At 35.8% G+C, this 19079-nt stretch overlaps 1 long non-coding RNA gene across 1 annotated transcript; it reads right to left on the reverse strand.

Moving 5' to 3' along the window:
* Positions 1 to 1262: 1262 nt before the first annotated feature.
* Positions 1263 to 8488, reverse strand: LOC148771030 (uncharacterized). Its single transcript, XR_016031018.1, has 5 exons — positions 8147 to 8488; positions 7935 to 8067; positions 7174 to 7453; positions 2071 to 2138; positions 1263 to 1976 (listed from the first exon to the last, which is right to left on the reverse strand). It is a non-coding gene; the product is annotated as an uncharacterized LOC148771030 (long non-coding RNA).
* Positions 8489 to 19079: the final 10591 nt, after the last annotated feature.

A 19079-nucleotide genomic window follows, 5' to 3' on the forward strand; every position in this document is an offset into this window, starting at 1 on the left:
AGACAAGATTATGGAATTAGCACCACCATTAGAACAAAACATTATTAACTAACGAATATTAAACTTTTTCTTGCCCGTATTGTTGCCTATATATACATCCTAGTTGCAATACAGCTGACGAAACCACATAAAATTGTAAAATCATTGTTTTTCGGTTTATGAAATGGGAACGAAAAAATCAGAAATTTGTCGCGGGGAAGATTATCCGTACGATTTAGATTGGGACGAAGAGGTCGACAACACGTTCATTCAGGTGATGACGTATGGATCGCGCGTAGGTACTTTTGTTATTGGCAAGGATAACAAAAAAACAATTGTATTGGCCCGTAGTTATATAAATAAAAAACATGGTTTGTTGTTCTCAATTAAATATTGTTACAAAAAATTGTGGGATTTCGAGGAAAGATTCATCACCTTTGATGGACGCTGTCTCTACCGGGACTAACCTACAACCGATGGACTAACATCGTAACAGCCTCTGAATTGATATGGAGTCGTATTTTGGAGGTACGATTTTCTCACTAAATCATCTTGTAATACTTGCCTAATAATATTGTTTTTGCATGTCATCATGTTGTTATTATGCATGTTGTACAAACACGAGAATGCATGGGTGTATCGCAGTTACGGGGAAAGTAAGTGGGATGAGCTGTAAACAATATTCTTGCCGCATGGTATTGCATCAACTTCAACTTCTGAGGAGTTACTCGTGGGGCCTTCGGAGTACGACCACAATATGGATAACTTCGATTCTTAATCTAACTCGGAAACTACTACTCGTAAGTGACATTGTGCTAGCTCTCACAGTGTTTACGTAACTCTAAGTCGAGCGATCTCATTTATGGTGCCGTACGCTCGCAACCTATAATCACTACTATGTATATTTGAATATAGGTATTATGTTCAATTAAAATGGTAATCGGATTAAAAACTTTCGAATTTATAATTTATGGTTAAAATTGTTATTGTTTTAATATCATTATGAATGTTACTTTTATTTTTATTATTATTATTATTGTTACCATTATTATAATAATAATTAGTATTATCAATATTATTACTATTAACATTATTATTATCACTTATGTTTTTATTATTATTATTACAAAAATCAGTATTGTTGTTTTTATTATTTTTATTATTGTTGATTCGATCACTTATTATTATGTTTACTATTACTATTTTTCTTATGTTTATTACGGTCAGTAATAGACCATAAATAGTCATAAAGATCATCATTCCAAACATACATTGCATATAGCAGATGAACTGTGGCAAAAAAAAGTTGCACGAAGACAATTGCATATTAACTTAAAGTCAATAACTACTAGTGGTACATTTCAATCCCAATTGTTTGAAAAACAAGCAAAATTACCACATCTATTACCATACTTAATAATAACTAGGACACACTAAACTCACAAATTGAAACCCGAAAACCACTTAAAAAACATGAACAACACAAATAATAATGAAATGTAGATTACATAGGTTTTAAACAGTAATATCCCATAACCCAACCCAAACTTCGATTAACAACACAGCACACATAGATACTCAAACTTGGGTGATATCTGATTCAGCGTCGGACCCCAACATAGCACCCTCCTCCGGCTCCCTATCATTTTCATTGTGAACGGCATCATCCCCGACAACAACATCATTAGGTTCGTTAGGAGCATCCCACTGAGCCGTGGCGGCGTCCCAATCAACCTCCCGGGGATTCTCATTGGGGAACTGATTGGCTATGAAATTATGGTACACAAATTGCTCATCGTTATACGACTCGTCGGTGGAAGTATCATCAGACAAGTACCCCGCATCAACGAGTATAGGATCTAAGACATGGTTTCCTTGTCCTCCACTGAAATCAGTTGGGCCGGCTCCTTCTCATCAAATATGAGCTCACAAGTGTCGAAGTACGGAAAACCATTTGCCCGAAAGTAGTTGTTCATGAGTTGTTTTCGAGGTTTCTTCTGCATTACAAACATTATAAATAGTGAATTGTTTTTTTTATTAAATACTTATTTCATCCAAAGCGTTGTTATGTAAATAGAATTTAAATTGTACCCGGTGGCTGAGGAGATCATCGAACAATGTGTCAAGAGTCACCCGGTTGGTTCTTTGGTTATACGAGACTCCCGGCAAGTGTAGAAAATCAACGAAAGCTCGATAACGATTACGTATTATTTGAGTGCGACGCTTAATCTCCTCATTTGTGAAAACCCGACCGTAAGTTCTACGCATCTCGGCGGCCACAACTTTGAGTGCCGAGTTCATCAATGCACCGTCAGCAAGTGTGTCAAAAGGCGAAGAGATGTAATCTAAGTTCGCCATCATGAAATCGTCATACTCAGCTGGCCAATCATCGCCATTGAACATCACTGTTACACGTTGATTTCTTGTCTTCACCATAATAGGAATCTGCAATTACTATATAAGCATCAACATACAACATTCAGTTTAGATAAAATTATTAAGAATAAAAGCTAGGGTTTTAGAAATAGAGTACGTTGTTGAAAGTAGTAAAATCGACTTAATGAAGAGAGTTTTCTTCCCCGTATATATTCTCCATTGTTGGCTTGATAAAATAGAGATATAATCGGTAACTTTGGAAATTAAAAAAAAATCTATTTTTATGAATGTATTGGTTTTTCTGCATGATGACATTCATCCATGTGTACGGTCATTTACATTTGTTTTTATGTAGATATAATCACAATCAGAGAAAGGCACTTAATTGTTATTAATAACAGTGCATTTAACAGATTTGACGGTTCAATGGAGGGGGAGGGGGTTAATGTAGTACATCTGCAACTCTTCTTCTCCTTTAACATTGAGTGTGGTAGTGGAAATGGTATGAATTTATTGCAATATTTATTACAAGGCACCAACCTCATTTACTTGACCACCACCAATTCTGACCTATTAGGGTTGTTTGATTGTTTTTTCTTTCTTCGAAACCCTATGCAACCAACAAATATAGAACCATAGAATTCTTAATGCATGTATTTATTTTGGCAGCTTTTATTTTTTGTGAAGGGTTGTTTCAATTGAAAAGCTACTTTAATAAAGAAAAATTTCACTGAGTTGTGTAGATATCATTCTGCATTGGATTTGATTAAATGAATACTTTGGAAATGCAATTATATACTGGGTAATAGTGTATGATATATGTTTTTTTTTATTATTTATTATTTTATTTTTTCCCTTTTTCGTATGTAGTGTAGATGTACATAATATTTACTACTTCGCATGGCCTCCATTTAATAAAATAATTTTTTTTCCAACCCCACACATTTTGTAGTTTAATTGTTTAAGTTATTGGTGATTTTTTTTCCAACCCCACATATTTTGTATTTTGATTGTTTAAGCTATTGGTGAATTTTTTTCCAACCCCACACATTTTGTATTTTAATTATTTAAGTTATTGGTGAATTTTTATCCAACCACACACATTTTGTATTTTAATTGTTTAAGTTATTAGTGATGTCCGACAACATAACAAATTTAAACATACAAACTTAATTATACTATTTAATATTTTACATAAGGACTGGTTATATATATTACAAACCCTAACGGGATTTTTTATTTTCCAAACTATTCCACATATCATACATCACGAAGGAATGATTGAACAAAATTACATAACAAACAAACATGACTAAATAACATAATATTACACCGTTGCTTGAAAAGCTTGTGGAGTTTGCGTTGCAACATCACATGCACGTTCTTCAACCGTCTGTGATATCTGAAGAACCATCCAATTCGACAGATCCGTTCACCGAGAGTTCATCTGATGATTCATCGGAAAAATCATCGGACTCGGTTGGTAGAGCTAAGGTAATCGCCTTCCATAATCGGGTTGCAATCCGTGCACACATTGTTTCCGTCTATCTCAATCGGAGCTGCCATCTTCATAATAAAAACATCATGAAATGTGTCATAGTATGGGAATCCATTAGCCCTAAAGTGACGTCGCAACGGTATGCCGTATACATGTGGCTACAAATAAACATATTTTTTAGTAATTAAAAACATAACTTATTCATGTTCGTAATAGAGATATATCAATACCATATCCTCGAAAGCCCAAGCAACATTCTTGTCTATCGATACAGCCTTGGTTGACCGGTTTAATATCACACCGGGCAGGTTGATGAATGTAACGAATTCAACAAATTGGGTGCGGATAATTTGCAATCGTACTTTCACCTCATCGTTGGTGATATCCAATGCGTAAAAGCTTCTTATTGAAATGCCAACCCAGTTGATGATGGAGTCAAAGAGGCTTTCGTTGGCCAAGGAGTCGAATGGTATCGTAAATCGATCCAAGTGTGCCATTAAGAAATCGTCAAATTCTACGGGCCATCCCGATGGATTTGAGCACCACGTCATAGCCTGCATTAAAAAAATCGTATCAAAATTTTTATTGACATGATTCTTGAAATATTAAAGTACATTTCGTAATGAAATAACATTTACTAACAGTTGGTAAATTGATAATGTATGATCAAATTGCACTTCTAAGATAGGACCTTGCATCGATATATAAAGGATTATTGGACACGACCTTAGCAACCTTGATTTTATCCCCAACCGTTAAATCAAACATTTGAGACAGTGATTCCATCACTTGTTTGCGGTCCAGAGAGTTGTCTTGTGCGAATCCAATTCGTTGTGCTAATTCCCCTAAGCTCGTCTTAGCTTCGGCAAATGACTTAGTCATGTCGGTCATTGCCTGGACAAAAAGACCATCAACATCATCGTGATTCCGACGACGTTTATGAATCTTCTTCTTACCCCTATTTTGATCGAATGCCGATGTGCCCTCACCGTACATGGAAGATATGTAATCAGATTCTACTTCAGGGGTAAGACGGGGTCCTCTAGGTTCATGATCTGCCCTACCCGATACTTCGTTTGTCACATTGTGTTGGTTATTTAGGTCATTCATAGCATCGGCAAGTGCCTCGGCATTTTCTCCCGTGGCTCGATCTTTCAAAATGTGTTTGCCAATCCTTGTACAAGGGAAAAGATTTGTTGCGCATTGTGCGAGTAGAAGGATCATACTGTCCGTATATAACAATGGTGTGTTAAATATTAGCACGCCTGATCCACTGTAATTGGTAAGGAAATGGAATAGGCAAGAAAAAAAAATAGTACCTTCAGGTATTCATCCCATAATGAATCCTCAATTGTGTTTGCATTGTCGTTCCAACCAAAACCTGACCGAGTCAACATGGTACATATTGCTCCGTAAGACTTCTTCCATACGTGAAGTTTTGACGCTATATACGGTGTTCCTTTAAGGTCAGTGCCTGGGAAATTTTGCACCATGTGTTGTTCAAGCAACCCTAGATAACCTGTTTTAAAACCGTTGTCACACTTTCAGCCTCGAACTACAATGTACTTAAGGCCTACGAGCAGTGCATTTTCTTCTATAGATGTCCAACTACGTCGTGTTATCCCCGTCGATTTGCTTTTTCCCCTGCCATTCGTTTGCTAAGACACTGATGTCGACATACTGATGCATAAAAACGTTTAATATCGAAGCTTTAGATAATAAAATATTGCACTAACATAGTACACAATAAATAATTAGTATAAGAATTATTGAAGAAATAAAAAAAGGGCAACACAACATTTGTCCCAGTAGTGGCAGCCGTATTCATTGTAATATAAAATATTGCATAAGAATAACATAAGCACAATAACAATTGAGAAGCTAACTTTTAAGTTTCGAAATAAACAATGAAAAATAAAGCACTTAACACCGTCTAAGGACCATAGTAAAGCACCTAAAAATAAAACACCTAACATTGGAAGTCATCGGATCATAATAATTGATTTCCAAATTTCTACATAAATGCCTAATTCTCCCCTAAGTAGTCATTGTACATACTAATTGCTAATGTGTCCCTCCCCGTAGTCCATTCATCGAATATCTCGACTGTCTCAATGTAGTTGCTATGATCAATTGGTGTAATAAATTCTTGAAACAAAAACAAAATGGGTAAAATTGCAGGAAGAAAAAATGTGCAAATAAGAAGGAGAATGTAAATTGAACGGATAGGGAGACAAATACAAGATTTCGATGGCGGTTCAATATAATTTGCAGCGGTGGCAGAAGGAGCGGGTCGCACGCAAGAGAAGCATGAGGTAAAAGGGTGTGAAGCAGGCTGCTGAGCACAGGTGACCGCGATACCACGCCTTCTTCGGAATCATGGTCGATCATGGTACGAATAAAGTTATGTAGTAAGCAACAAACTATGATGATTCGATTTTGAATCTTTATCGGGTAATATGACGGACTTCTTAGAATTCCCTACCTCAACTTAAGTATCCCAAATGCTCTCTCTATAGCATTACGTGCCTTTGCGTGCTTCAAGTTAAGATATTCTTCATGGTCACGTACCACATTCGTACCATCACCGAAGTCTTGGAGATGGTACCTCGTATTTCTATATGGTGCAAGAAATCCATTTCTGTTGGTATACCCATTATCGGCCAAGTAGTAATGACCTGGATAGAATGGATTTCAAAGATACTTGAACGGTTAAGTAATACTATTTATTATTTAATTGATAAGATATTTTAAATAAATATTGCCTACCCTTCGGAATGAGAAGACCATTTTGTCGAGTAATGGCATCGCGTAGGATTCTACTATTGGCGGCGGATCCTTCCCGACCGGTTAACACGTATACAAAATTCATATTTACGTCGCATACGGCAAGAACATTAACAGAAACATCGCCCTTTCGATTTCTGTACCTTGGTTTTTCAACTAGTGGTAACGAGCCATCTAAGGAACCTAAACAACCCTACGAGATAATAGACATAACTGATTATAACTACCAAAAAAATGTATTAATGATAGAAATTCGTACCGTTTTGAATATATATCTTGAAGTACTTCCAACGTGGACGGTCGCAATCCTATTCCACCGGTACAGGAGTGACAAGCATGACGTTGTGCAGCTTAAGAAGTGCATTCAATACCCTCGAAAATACAATACTAATTGTGTACCCCGATCTCTTGTAATTTGTTTGAGTTATAACATTTTTTCGTGATGTGATAGATATGCAAGAACAATGCAGTTTGTTCAACGATAGCGACATTCCTAGTTGCGACTAATCCACCGACATTTTCGAGGAGGTAACACAACCGAGAAAAGGTATCGGTGTTCATTCTTAAATTATTTCGGCATATGGTGTCATTCCACCCAACAAGATTGTGCACATGTCGTATTTGGTCGGGTATTTTAAGTTTCAAATATAATGTCTAACACCACCGTGAGGTTTCTTACAGCGGCGACGTGTAATTAATTGTACAAATACAGCATACATTGACATCAACGATTTCATTTGCTCGGATATGTGAGTAACTATAACTACTATGGCTTCCTCATTTTCCGTATTGTCTTCCATAAAGATTGGAAAGCTGTAAGTTTGAATTTGTTTTAAAAAAAAAATTGAAATGTCATCCTTAGAAGAAAACAAAAGACTATCTACTGTAAATAATTGATTCCTACTGGTTAAAAAATCACAAATTCACATAGTGCCAAAAAATCCGAGAAACCAAACAACCCAATTATTGTTGTTGTCAAAAAAATCATATTTAAATGTGAAATTAAATGGCAGTAAACACGTACTTAGAATATTGAATATTTAATTATATTACATGTGAAGTTAAATGAGACTGCGATCACATTGGAAACAAAAACTAATTAACAACATTAACAAAATTGAAAAAATGGACTGAAAATTGACATAAGTAAAACCAGAAAAAGAGAAAAAACAATACAACACCATTAGAAATATTACACACACAAGAGGGGGAAAAAACACTGCGTTCCACAAGTCACACAACAACGTTGATCCAAAGTCGAAAAATATATATAACTGACTTCGGAGAATCGAACCTTAGAAGACGATCATACACAAAAACTGCTTGACACTGAAACCCACAGCTCCGTCTTCGACCAACGACCGTTGAACTAGCATATCCAAAAAACACAATCAACTGCAAGGGACTCCGTCTTCGATTACGAGCAGCTGAACATCACCCATAAATAACAACACATAATTAAACAAAGAGAAGAAAGAAAGAGTGGAGATAATTTTGAATTTGTACCTTTTCCAAATTGAAAAGCAGAAAACGGCGACCTAGGGCAAGAAAAAAAGAGAAATCTGGTGAATGAAGAGTTATTTATATCGAGGTAATCTGTAATTTGCTCACTATGCAAAGGACAAATTCAGTAGTGAAAAAACACAATAATCCAACAGATATAGGAGACAAGATAATCTGGAGTGCAGGGGTGAGATTGCGTAATCGTGGAATTCCAGGAAAAAGACGGACAAGTAGCCGGGCCTCGAATCAGTAGCGGACCATAATACAAGAAACCTAAGCAAGGATTACATCGGACAAAATAATCAATATGGCCTTTTCCTACAAAGCAAAAGGGCCCTTAATGTTTACAGTCTCCTTTTCGTCTCACAATTTTCCTGGTCTAACCCTGTTTCCAAGTTTTGTCATTTTCTTGTTTCTGGTTTGTTCATCATTTGCAGCAGCTAGCAGTTGGAGTGAACTTTATTATTATACAATTTTCTTTTTTTTACTTTTATAATATATATTAATAATTAAAATTAATTACATTTGATCGATTTTCACTATATATTAATCCATCGAATCTAAGTAGAGTTTAAGTTAAAATCCAAGTCCACAATTTAATTTATTATTCAATAATGTGAGTGGAATTAGACACGAACCGGCCCGGACCCGTGAACCGGCCCGGACCCGTGAACCGGGATGGGCCCAGTTCTCAGAAATGGTGAACCATGAACCGCCGAGCCGGCCCCGCGGTTCACCCGGATTAAAAAAAAAATTCAAAAAAAAAGCAAAAACGGCTAGTGAACCGGCCCGAACCGGCCCGGGTGAACTGGCCGTTATTTACTTTTTTTTGAATTTTTTTTCCCCCCAATTTTTCCTATAAATACCCTCACACCCCAAATTTGCTATAATTTACTTATTCATCAAATATTTCAAACTTGTGCTTCTAAATTGACTTTTCATTTATTTCTTTTTCCATTTTCTATTTAAAAGTACTTCTTTTAATTTACTTATTCATCAAATATTTCAAAAGAAAAAAAAAAATCAAATTTCCAGGCCGACCCGGAACCGGCCCGCTGAACCGTCCATACTACGGGCCGGTTCCGGTTCTGGAAAATATGAACCGTGAACCGGTTTGAACCGGCCCGGAACCGGCCCGTGGCCGTGTCTAAGTGGAATGTTTAATATTATAAGTGGGCTTGAAAAGTTAATAAACAATCTAAAAATCAAACAAGGCTTGATTTAATTATCTTACCGTTTTTATTTATGAGAGACCAATGGGTACAATGAGTACCATTTTTATGTACAATTTCAATTGTGGAAATTCCCCAGTTCAAGCATATGATCTGTTAACGAACAACTTTTTAAAAAGTATGTATCACATATAAATTACATATTACATTGCATATGTATACGATTACAGTAGATGGCTTGAATTGTTTATTCATAATAATTTGAATTTTGAATACGATCAAAATAAAAAAACTAATGAGTAAATGAAAAACAAGACATAAAATTAAGGAAAAAAAAAACTCAAATTTTAATGTTGTAAATGCCGGAGCAAACAACTGTCACAATTTTTTTTGTCTAAAATATTAGTATTGACATAAATGTGAAATTATATAGTCTTGGGAGAATGTGAAAAGTACAATCCTATATAAATTGGGTTGTCTAGAGTCCGTGGGGGTTGTATTTCTCGAACCTAAACGATTGAATCAGGGCTGTAAAGTTAAATTTTAATCTCGTCTAATTTTTTGTATGACCTATACCAATAATTTACAAAATTAATGTACAAATCTAGTAAAAACACATCATACATCATCGTACACACATCGTACTTTGTATACAAACTTAATTAACCTTATAAACTACACTCAAAATCTCATAATTCCTCAAAACCTCTCGAATGTTTTTCCCCAAATCAAAATCTCAGAATCTCTAGTTTTCTCGTTCTGCTTCTCGTCAGGGTGGGGGCTGGGGGCGGAGGCTAAACCTTTAACTTGCCAATGTAAGTATTTCGGACAAAGATGCCTGCCTCAAGAATTGCTATCTGCGGTGGCTGTTGGGCTACGCCATTGATGAATGATTAGTATTTCTTATATAAAAATGATGATTAGTATTTTAATTGATGGAGTGCTTCTTCTTCTTTAATTTTTTGTATATTATTAGGGACCGCGTTTTTCCTTCTTTCATTTTCTATTTTAGTTCTTTCTTGCTCGCCGCTAGAATTGAGAATTTCATCAGCTACTCTGTTGTTCCTCTTTTTTCTTTTCTTTTTTCTTTTCCTTATTGCTAGAATTGAGAATTTTGATTTTGATGTGCGATACATGGGACAAGGTGTGTGTTTGCTTATATGTGTGCCCTACCCCCAAATTAGACATTGCAAGCGAAACAAGAATCTATACATGGCGAAAACAGGAAGAGATTGTTTGTATTTGGATTTTTTTGTATGAACCAATAAATAATCAATGATAAATTTATTTGTAATAGACCCTGATAATTAAGTTTTTATTTGAAGTATATGCAATTTTACTCATAACGTAGGTATAGGTATCGCATAACTTTTTCCTCGATTCGTACTAATATTATGTGACACTATTTTATATTGAATTTTCTTTTACATTTTTATTTGTTGACTTCATTTTTCATGGACCAAATACATGGGACCCACACAGCTTTTTATGTTTTTTCTCCTCAAATAAATTAAGTGCTGCCTCCGACAATTTTCCTTTCTGCAATATTTTCGTAATTTCTTTACATTTTTGTTTGTTGTTTCATTTTGTCAAAATGAGTTTTGGAGTTAAGAGTTTTCGTCCACCATATTTCAAAATCAAAATTTTGTCTTGTAAGATATAAAAGTTGATGATTTTGATCATATGACCTACTATAAAACGTAATGCAATGGTTGGTGAGTGAGTTGTCATTTGATTTATAAAAGAAATAGATTAAAAATAAACTAGATGATGTGAGTGATGAGTTGGACATTTTGGAGGGAAATAAAATATACCAAAATTTTATTTTTTTATTTAATGAATGAAATGAGCATTTTTGTACTAACTACTTTTAATTAATATTTCATTGGTCAATCAATAAAAAGTAATTAACTATAACTTATTACTCGTTATGGATATTTGTTACTCTAGTTTTCATAACGTATTTTATATTTGGATGTTCTAGATTTTTTGTACATTTAATTTAATAGAGTTTTTAATATATTTTATTATTTTTTTGATTAATTCATAAATGCGTATTTGATTTTTTATACTAATTATAAATGTGCATGTCATTTAACTTTACAAATAGTTTTATATAAAGTATTTGGCGGCGGATATATACAAGCCCATTTTTTTATTAGTTCAAACCCACATAAAGAAGTTTATTAGTTCAAGCCCGTAAATTAGTCTAAATTTATCACATTAAGACCAAAGAGGACGAATATGCCCTTATCAACAAATAATACACAAATACTAACAAACCCTATTTTTTAATTTGTTCATGACCAAAAAATCAAAAAAATAAAAAATAAAAAATAAAAAAATAAATAAACTCACGAATGCCGCCACCAGACCGTCGCGACGACCAGCGAGACTTCCACCGCGCCGGCACCGCCGCACCATCACCACCACCGCACCACCACCAACATGCAAGTCCTTTTTACTAAACTTTTGTTTGTAATTTCGAAAACATTAATCGAGCATCGATTCTTGATAAATATGCGTGAATGAACATTAATATATGCTTACTTTTTGTTGGGTTGCAATGCTTTAGCCGATTTTGAAAAAAAAAATTGAGATTGAAATTGATTTTTTTGTGTGTTTTCGTTGGTTTCCCAAATCGATTTACTCAGATCGATTTTGCACACGAAAATCGGTATCATAATGCTGATTTTTGTTAACCAAATCGGAAACACAATTTCATTAAGAGTAAATTAGTATTTTTATGTTGGAGGTCTTGAACTAATAAAAAAAATGGGCTTGAATATATACGCCGCCAATTTTTTTTCATATTTTTGTTTAACTTGATTGTCGGTTCAATTTCATTGTGATCACTAAATATAGATTTGTAAAAAATAAAATACTTAAATAAATATGAATTTAATTACTATTTTTATCATATAAAAACTAAAAAAATATTAATTAAATATTACTTAGACTTATTTCCTTCATAATGCGTGTTAATATACTTTTCATTCTTCACTATAATTTTGATTTTTGACCGCAAACTTCACCTTCTCAAATTTCACTTCCAATTTGTTTCCTAGTTTTAAAAACAAATATAGTTTATCAACGTCAACGAGATCGATTCCGCTATTATTTTTTGTTCTTAAGAGTTGCAATTTATTTTACATTTTGGTTTTTAGAGACTTTGACATTTTAATTTAAGGGAGGTGATATTCGCGGTAGCAAAATTACGAATGTCGTTTTAAAAAATCTACTCTCTATCTTTCTTTCTCTCTCTACAATTTTAGCTTTTATATTAGAAATCATTCCAAAACTCATGTTATTGTAGCCATTTGCAAAAAAAAATGAGTCCATCGAATGAGGATCGAGATACGGAATCCAATGAGGTAAAATTTGTTCGTTTTTGTTCTTTAAATCGCGAAAACGCGACCCACGACCAATTTGGACGCCGAAAAATACGTTTCACGCCCAAACTGGGCGCAAAAAAACTCGATTCACGCCCGGTTTGGGCGCGCGACACAGCTTTCCGCGCCCGGTTTGGGTGCGAGTGCTGACTGTGTTTTAATAAAAAAAAACAAAATTGTGTTGCAACAAGGAATCGAACCCGGGTTGTTGCAATACAAATGCCTGCTTGCTTAACCAAGTCGGCTACTGCCATTTTGATAAATGAAAATTCTTATTCAAATATAATTATTTATTTCATTATACTGGGCAAAAAATTAATAAATACGCGTTACTACAAAGACTCGAACACGAGCCTATTGTTTGTTAGACAAAAGACCTAACCAACTAGGCTACAGCATGTTTATGAAGCAGTACTTATTTAAATATAATTATTCATTTCAGGTATACTGGGCAAAAAAAAAAAATTGAACCGGACGACCGGTCCAGAACCAACGTCTGGACCGGACGCCCGAATTAATTTTCCACGCCCAAAATGGGCGTGAGAAAGTTGTTTCCACGCCTAAATCAGGCGTGGAAACTGCTTTTCCACACCCATTTTGTGCGTGAAAAAATCGAAAACCCAACACTAAAAATAGCCATAAATCGCGATTTTCAGGGGATTTTCACATGATTAACCACAAATTCAATATATATAACTATTTTAGATGATTAATTACCTTTCAAATTGACGAAATTTTCTGATTTTGGAGGATTTGTGAGAGAGGTTGAGGGTTTTTGTGAATTTTGGGACTTTTGGGGATTTTGGGGTTTGGGTGGAATTGAGGATTTTTAGAGAGAGAAAGAAAAGACTGTTGTGAACGACATTCGTAATTTTGCTGCCGCGTAAATCATTTCAGTTAATTTAATGATTTACTTTTCCCTCTGACCTCATGCATAGGACCCACCGCAAATTTTTCATTCACAAATATTCATCATGTTGTAAAATAAGTCTCACTGGCTCATCTTTCTACATGTAGAAAGAAATACTAAGGCAACCTAAGTAACCTTTATGATATTTTTGTAATTATATTTTTTAGAATTATTATTTTATCTACTAATTTTTTAATTACAAAAATTTCAACATTCAAACCGTGTAGAATCATTTTAACATCAACCTCTTAGTTTTCAACTTATAGATCAGAATTGTTGTTGCGTTGAAAAGTGGGATTTGAAGCTATAAATAAAAACTACACTATATATGACTATACTAATATAGTCACATGTAGTTATATATAGTCACCTATAGTAACATGTATAATATATAGTTATATATAAACTATGTGTTCTTCCGGATGTATAGTGATGGTGATGATTGTGTTTTTCCAATTTTTTGTTGGATACTAATTGATTTATAATATCAAGTTTCAAATTGTGATTTGTCGGTCTACATAATGGTCCACCATAACTTTCGTGTAAAAAGACAATATTTGACTAGGGGTGGTAAACTAGCCGAGCCGGCTCGAAAAAAGTTCGAACGCCAACTTGAGTTTTTCGAGATCGAGCTTGAGCTTTCTGACGAGCCGAGCTCGAGTCATTTTTTAGTTGTTCGTAAGCTCCGAGCGGGCTCGCGAGCCTTATTTATTTATTAATTTATTATTTTTTAATTAAATAATGTATAATAATGTAAAATAAATAAAATAAAATATAGATATTAAAAATATTTATAATTACAATTTATTGTTTATTTTGTAATTTTTTTTAAATAATTTTTAATGATAATAAAATTATAATTAAAATATTCAAAAAAAAACAACAAAATGACCTTGGGCTTGAGCTCGAGCCAAAAAAGAAAGAACTCGACAAGCTTGAACTCGAGCCTGCCAAAAGAGGCGAGCTCAGCCTCGAGCTCGGTTCGTTGACACCCCTATATATGACTACATATAACTTAATTAATTCTCAGAAATAAGAAAAGAAAAAAGTTCGGAAATTAAAAATAGAATTAGAAGACAAAAAAAAAGGGGGGGGGGGGGGGGGGGGGGGGGGGGGGGGAATTTGGGAAATTAAAAAAAAAATAAAAAAAAAAGGGAAATTAAAAAATAAAACTAAAAAGAAAAAAAAAGAGTGAAATTGAAAATAAAAATATTAAACAAAACAAAGAGAGAGGGATTGGTAAGCTTTTAGACGTCAAGTCATGTAGTCGAACACGCGACATACTAAAATCAATGAATGCCACTTAGCCAACAATGTTAAAAACAATTCTTGGTAACATTTTGTATCTTAATAAATATAGAAAACTGTCAGAAAATTAGAGGCACTAAATGTTTTCGATTTTTCGAAGGCCCAAGGCGACAGCCTTGCTCGCCTTGGGCTTGGGCCGGCCCTGCATGTAGATGCATTAATGGGAGTGAAGAAATTAGGAAAAGATTTTATTTATGTATGCCTCTCTCTCTCTGTCGTGTATATATATATATATATATATATATATATATATATATATATATATATATATATATATATATATATATATATATATATATATATATATATATATATATATATACTTTGCAAGCAACCCTAATATTACTCCTACCATGCATAGAAGATTGTGGGAATCAAAACTCTATCTCCTAAGATACGTACAAAGATATACATCATATATATCTCTTTCTTTCAATACTCCCCCTCAAGTGGGTGCATGAAAATCGTGAATGCCCAACTTGCAAAGAAAACTTTCAAATTGCTGCTTGCTAAGCCCTTTCGTCAAAATGTCTGCCAACTGCTCGGAAGTACGAACATGTGAAGTACATATATTGCCTTGTTGTATCTCATTTCGAATGGTATGACAATCGATCTCGATATGCTTCGTTCGTTCGTGAAAAACGGGATTAGCAGCGATATGCAAAGCCGCCTGGCTATCACAATACAGCTGCATGGATTGTCCATGTGACACCCCAAGAAACTTCAAAATTTCTTTGAGCCATTTCAACTCACAACACGTAGTTGCCATGGAGCGGTACTCGGCCTCAGCCGACGAACGAGCCACCGTATGTTGCTTCTTAGTTTTCCAAGCAATAGGTGAATGGCCCAACATGACAAAGTAACCCGTCAATGAGCGTCGAGTGAGCGGACAACCAGCCCAATCAGAGTCGCAATAAGCGTAAAGACGCAAGTCACTATCAGCTCGCAATAAAATCCCTTGTCCTGGATGTCCCTTCAAGTTACGTACCACACGAATAGCAGCTTCCCAATGGTCCTCTCGCGGCTGCTGCATAAATTGGGCTAACACGTGCACACAATAGCTTAACTCGGGTCTTGTTATAGTCAAGTAAATTAGCCTTCCAACAAGACGTCGGTATCGCTCGGGATCGTCAAAAAAAGGTCGATCGGACAGAGCAAGTCGATGATTTGACTCAATAGGAGTACAAGATGGTTTGGCCCCCAAAAGTCCTGTTTCACTCACAATATCTAATGCGTACTTACGCTGACACAAGAAAATACCATTTGTCCCGCGCCTAACTTCTATGCCAAGAAAATACTTGAATGCGCCAAGATCCTTCATATGGAAGCAACGACCAAGGTACTCTCTGAGAGATGCAATTGCCACCGAGTTATTTCCGGCCACTACCAAATCGTCAACGTAAATAAGAACAGTTAAAATAATTGAGTCTTTAGTGTAACGAAAAAGGGAATAATCAGAGTATGACTGAACAAAGCCGTATCGTTTCAAGGCAGATGCCAACTTGGTGAACCAACAACGAGGAGCCTGTCGCAACCCATAGAGAGATTTTTTCAGTTTACAAACTTTCGTTTGATCAGTACATGAGAATCTCGGAGGTAGCTTCATATAGACTTCTTCACTCAAATCTCCATGCAAGAACGCATTATTAACATCCATTTGATGTAGTTCCCACTTTTTAGCAGCAGCTACAGCTAAGAATGTCCGTAATGTCACCATTTTTGCTACGGGTGCAAAGGTTTCATTATAGTCGATTCCTTCGCGTTGGTTATTACCCGTGCAACGTTCAGAATGTGCATGTGTTTTCTCCCTACTCTTCCATTTTGTTGAGGAGTCCCAACACATGATGTTTGGTGCAAGATGCCATGTGTTTCAAAATAAGATCTCAAGCACGTGAATTCCGTTCCATTATCGCTGCGAACAACTCGTACTTGTTTCTTAAAGTGTCTTTCGACCATCGTGCAGAAATTTTTCAAAGTTTGGCCTACCTCCTTTTTATCACCCAAAAGATAGACCCAAACCCCTCTTGAGAAATCATCTACAATCGTAAGAAAATAAAAAGCACCGCACGTAGCTGGAGTTCTATAAGCACCCCACAGATCGACATGAATCAACGAAAAACATTCAGTTGTTTTATTATCACTTTGTGGAAAAATAGCACGAGTCTGCTTTGCACGTAAACAAATATCACACGAACTGTGACTCAATGTACTATTAGTTATACTCCTAACTACTGGAATAAAGGACAAAATTTGTTTAGATGGGTGACCCAATCTCCGATGCCACAGCTCTTGCTCACTTAATCCAGCAATTTTATTCACTCGCACTGGTGCAACACCTTGGAAGACGAATACCCCATCGCGCTCTTCACCCGTTCCAATCAGAGTCCTCGTAGTGCGGTCCTGTATCACGCACAAATTGTCAATAAAGATGACAATACAATTCCATTCTTTCATCAATTTTGCAACAGATATAAGCATGCAATTCATATTTGGAACATATAAAACATGATGCAAAATCCGATGACTCCCGAAGGACAATTTCCCTTCCTTTACAGCAAAAGTATTTTGTCCATTGGGAAGTTCTACAGGTAATGATGATATGTTATAAACATCGGACAACAAATCGACTTTCCCCGTCATGTGATGAGACGCGCCAGAATCTACGATCCAATTAAAATATTTCTTACCAGAAAGCCTTTCATCACCATTTTTACTTGCACCGATCAATTCAAGTAACTTTGTCCATTGCTCGCTATCAAGACCCGCAAGATCGTGACGGTCACGTTCCACACGAACTTCAGATTGGCTCCCATTTCCCTCGGTCGTCGCTCGAGTGATATTAATGCGTGCTCTGCCCCCTCTTCCGCGCCCCACAGCGCCTCCTCTTCGGCCCCGATCACTTCTCTCTCTCTCTCGAGGCCTATCTCCCCACCACTCTGGGTATCCTATGACTTGATAGCATGCATTGCTTTCGTGTCCCGATTTTCCACACTGCCCACACGTTATCAACTTTTCCTTTCCCCGAACAGCCGCAACTCTCACGTTCGGACCTAGTTGAGCAGCAAATCCTACTGCGTCCCCTCGATCTTCTTTGCTTCGTGCGATATTACGATGCCGTTCCTCTTGAACAATCATCGCATATGCTCTATTCATATTGGGCAGTGGTTCCATGCTCAAAATATTGGACCGTACGGTTCCGTACACCATATCGTCAAGACCCATCAAAAATTGATGGACTCTCTCTTCTTCTCTCTTTCGTTCAAGTGTGACTGAGATGTCACACTTGCAACCGTTGCATCTACACGTGGGTATTGGGTCATAATTCACAAGTTCATCCCACATCATCTTCAGTCGACCATAATATGCCACCACCGTTTGTCCGCGTTGTTTACACGCAGCTAGGTCAGCTTTCAATTGATGTACACAAGGTCCGTTTCCAATGGAGAATCTTTGTCGAAGATCCTCCCATAGTTCCTTCACTGTTTCAACGTAGGTTATGGTGGAACGCAACGAGGGTTCGATTGTATTAAATATCCAAGCAACCAACATTGAGTTCACCATCCACCAGTCTTCAATCTCGTTAGAATCATCTTCTGGTTTCACCAAAGTTCCATCGACAAACCCGAGTTTCTTTTTCGCTCGAAGAGCATTCCTCATCGATCTAGCCCATTCCTCGTAGTTTTCCCCTTTCAATTGGATGTGCGAGATTAGTGATCCCGGATTATCCGACGGATGCAAAAAATACGGCGAGATAGCACTCGGTTGCGATACAACACTCGCATGTACTTTTGCAGACCCATCATCGGTTTTCTTTTCCTCACATGTCATAGTTTCTTCTTTTTTTTTTTTTTTTATGGTTTTGTAAATCCCTGCTCTGGTACCATAAAGAAATTAGGAAAAGATTTTATTTATGTCTGCCTCTCTCTCTCTCGTATCAGTACATATATATATATATATATATATATATATATATATATATATATATATATATATATATATATATATATATATATATATATAGACTTTGCAAGCATCCCTAATATTACTCCTACCATGCATAGAAGATTGTGGGAATCAAAACTCTATCTCCTAAGATACGTACAAAGATGTATATCATATATATCTCTTTCTTTCAATAGGGAGAATAGAAGGTA

The sequence above is a fragment of the Erythranthe guttata genome, chromosome 4 (assembly GCF_056151865.1).
Source record: "Erythranthe guttata isolate IM_541 chromosome 4, IM_541, whole genome shotgun sequence".
Lineage (NCBI taxonomy): Eukaryota > Viridiplantae > Streptophyta > Magnoliopsida > Lamiales > Phrymaceae > Erythranthe > Erythranthe guttata.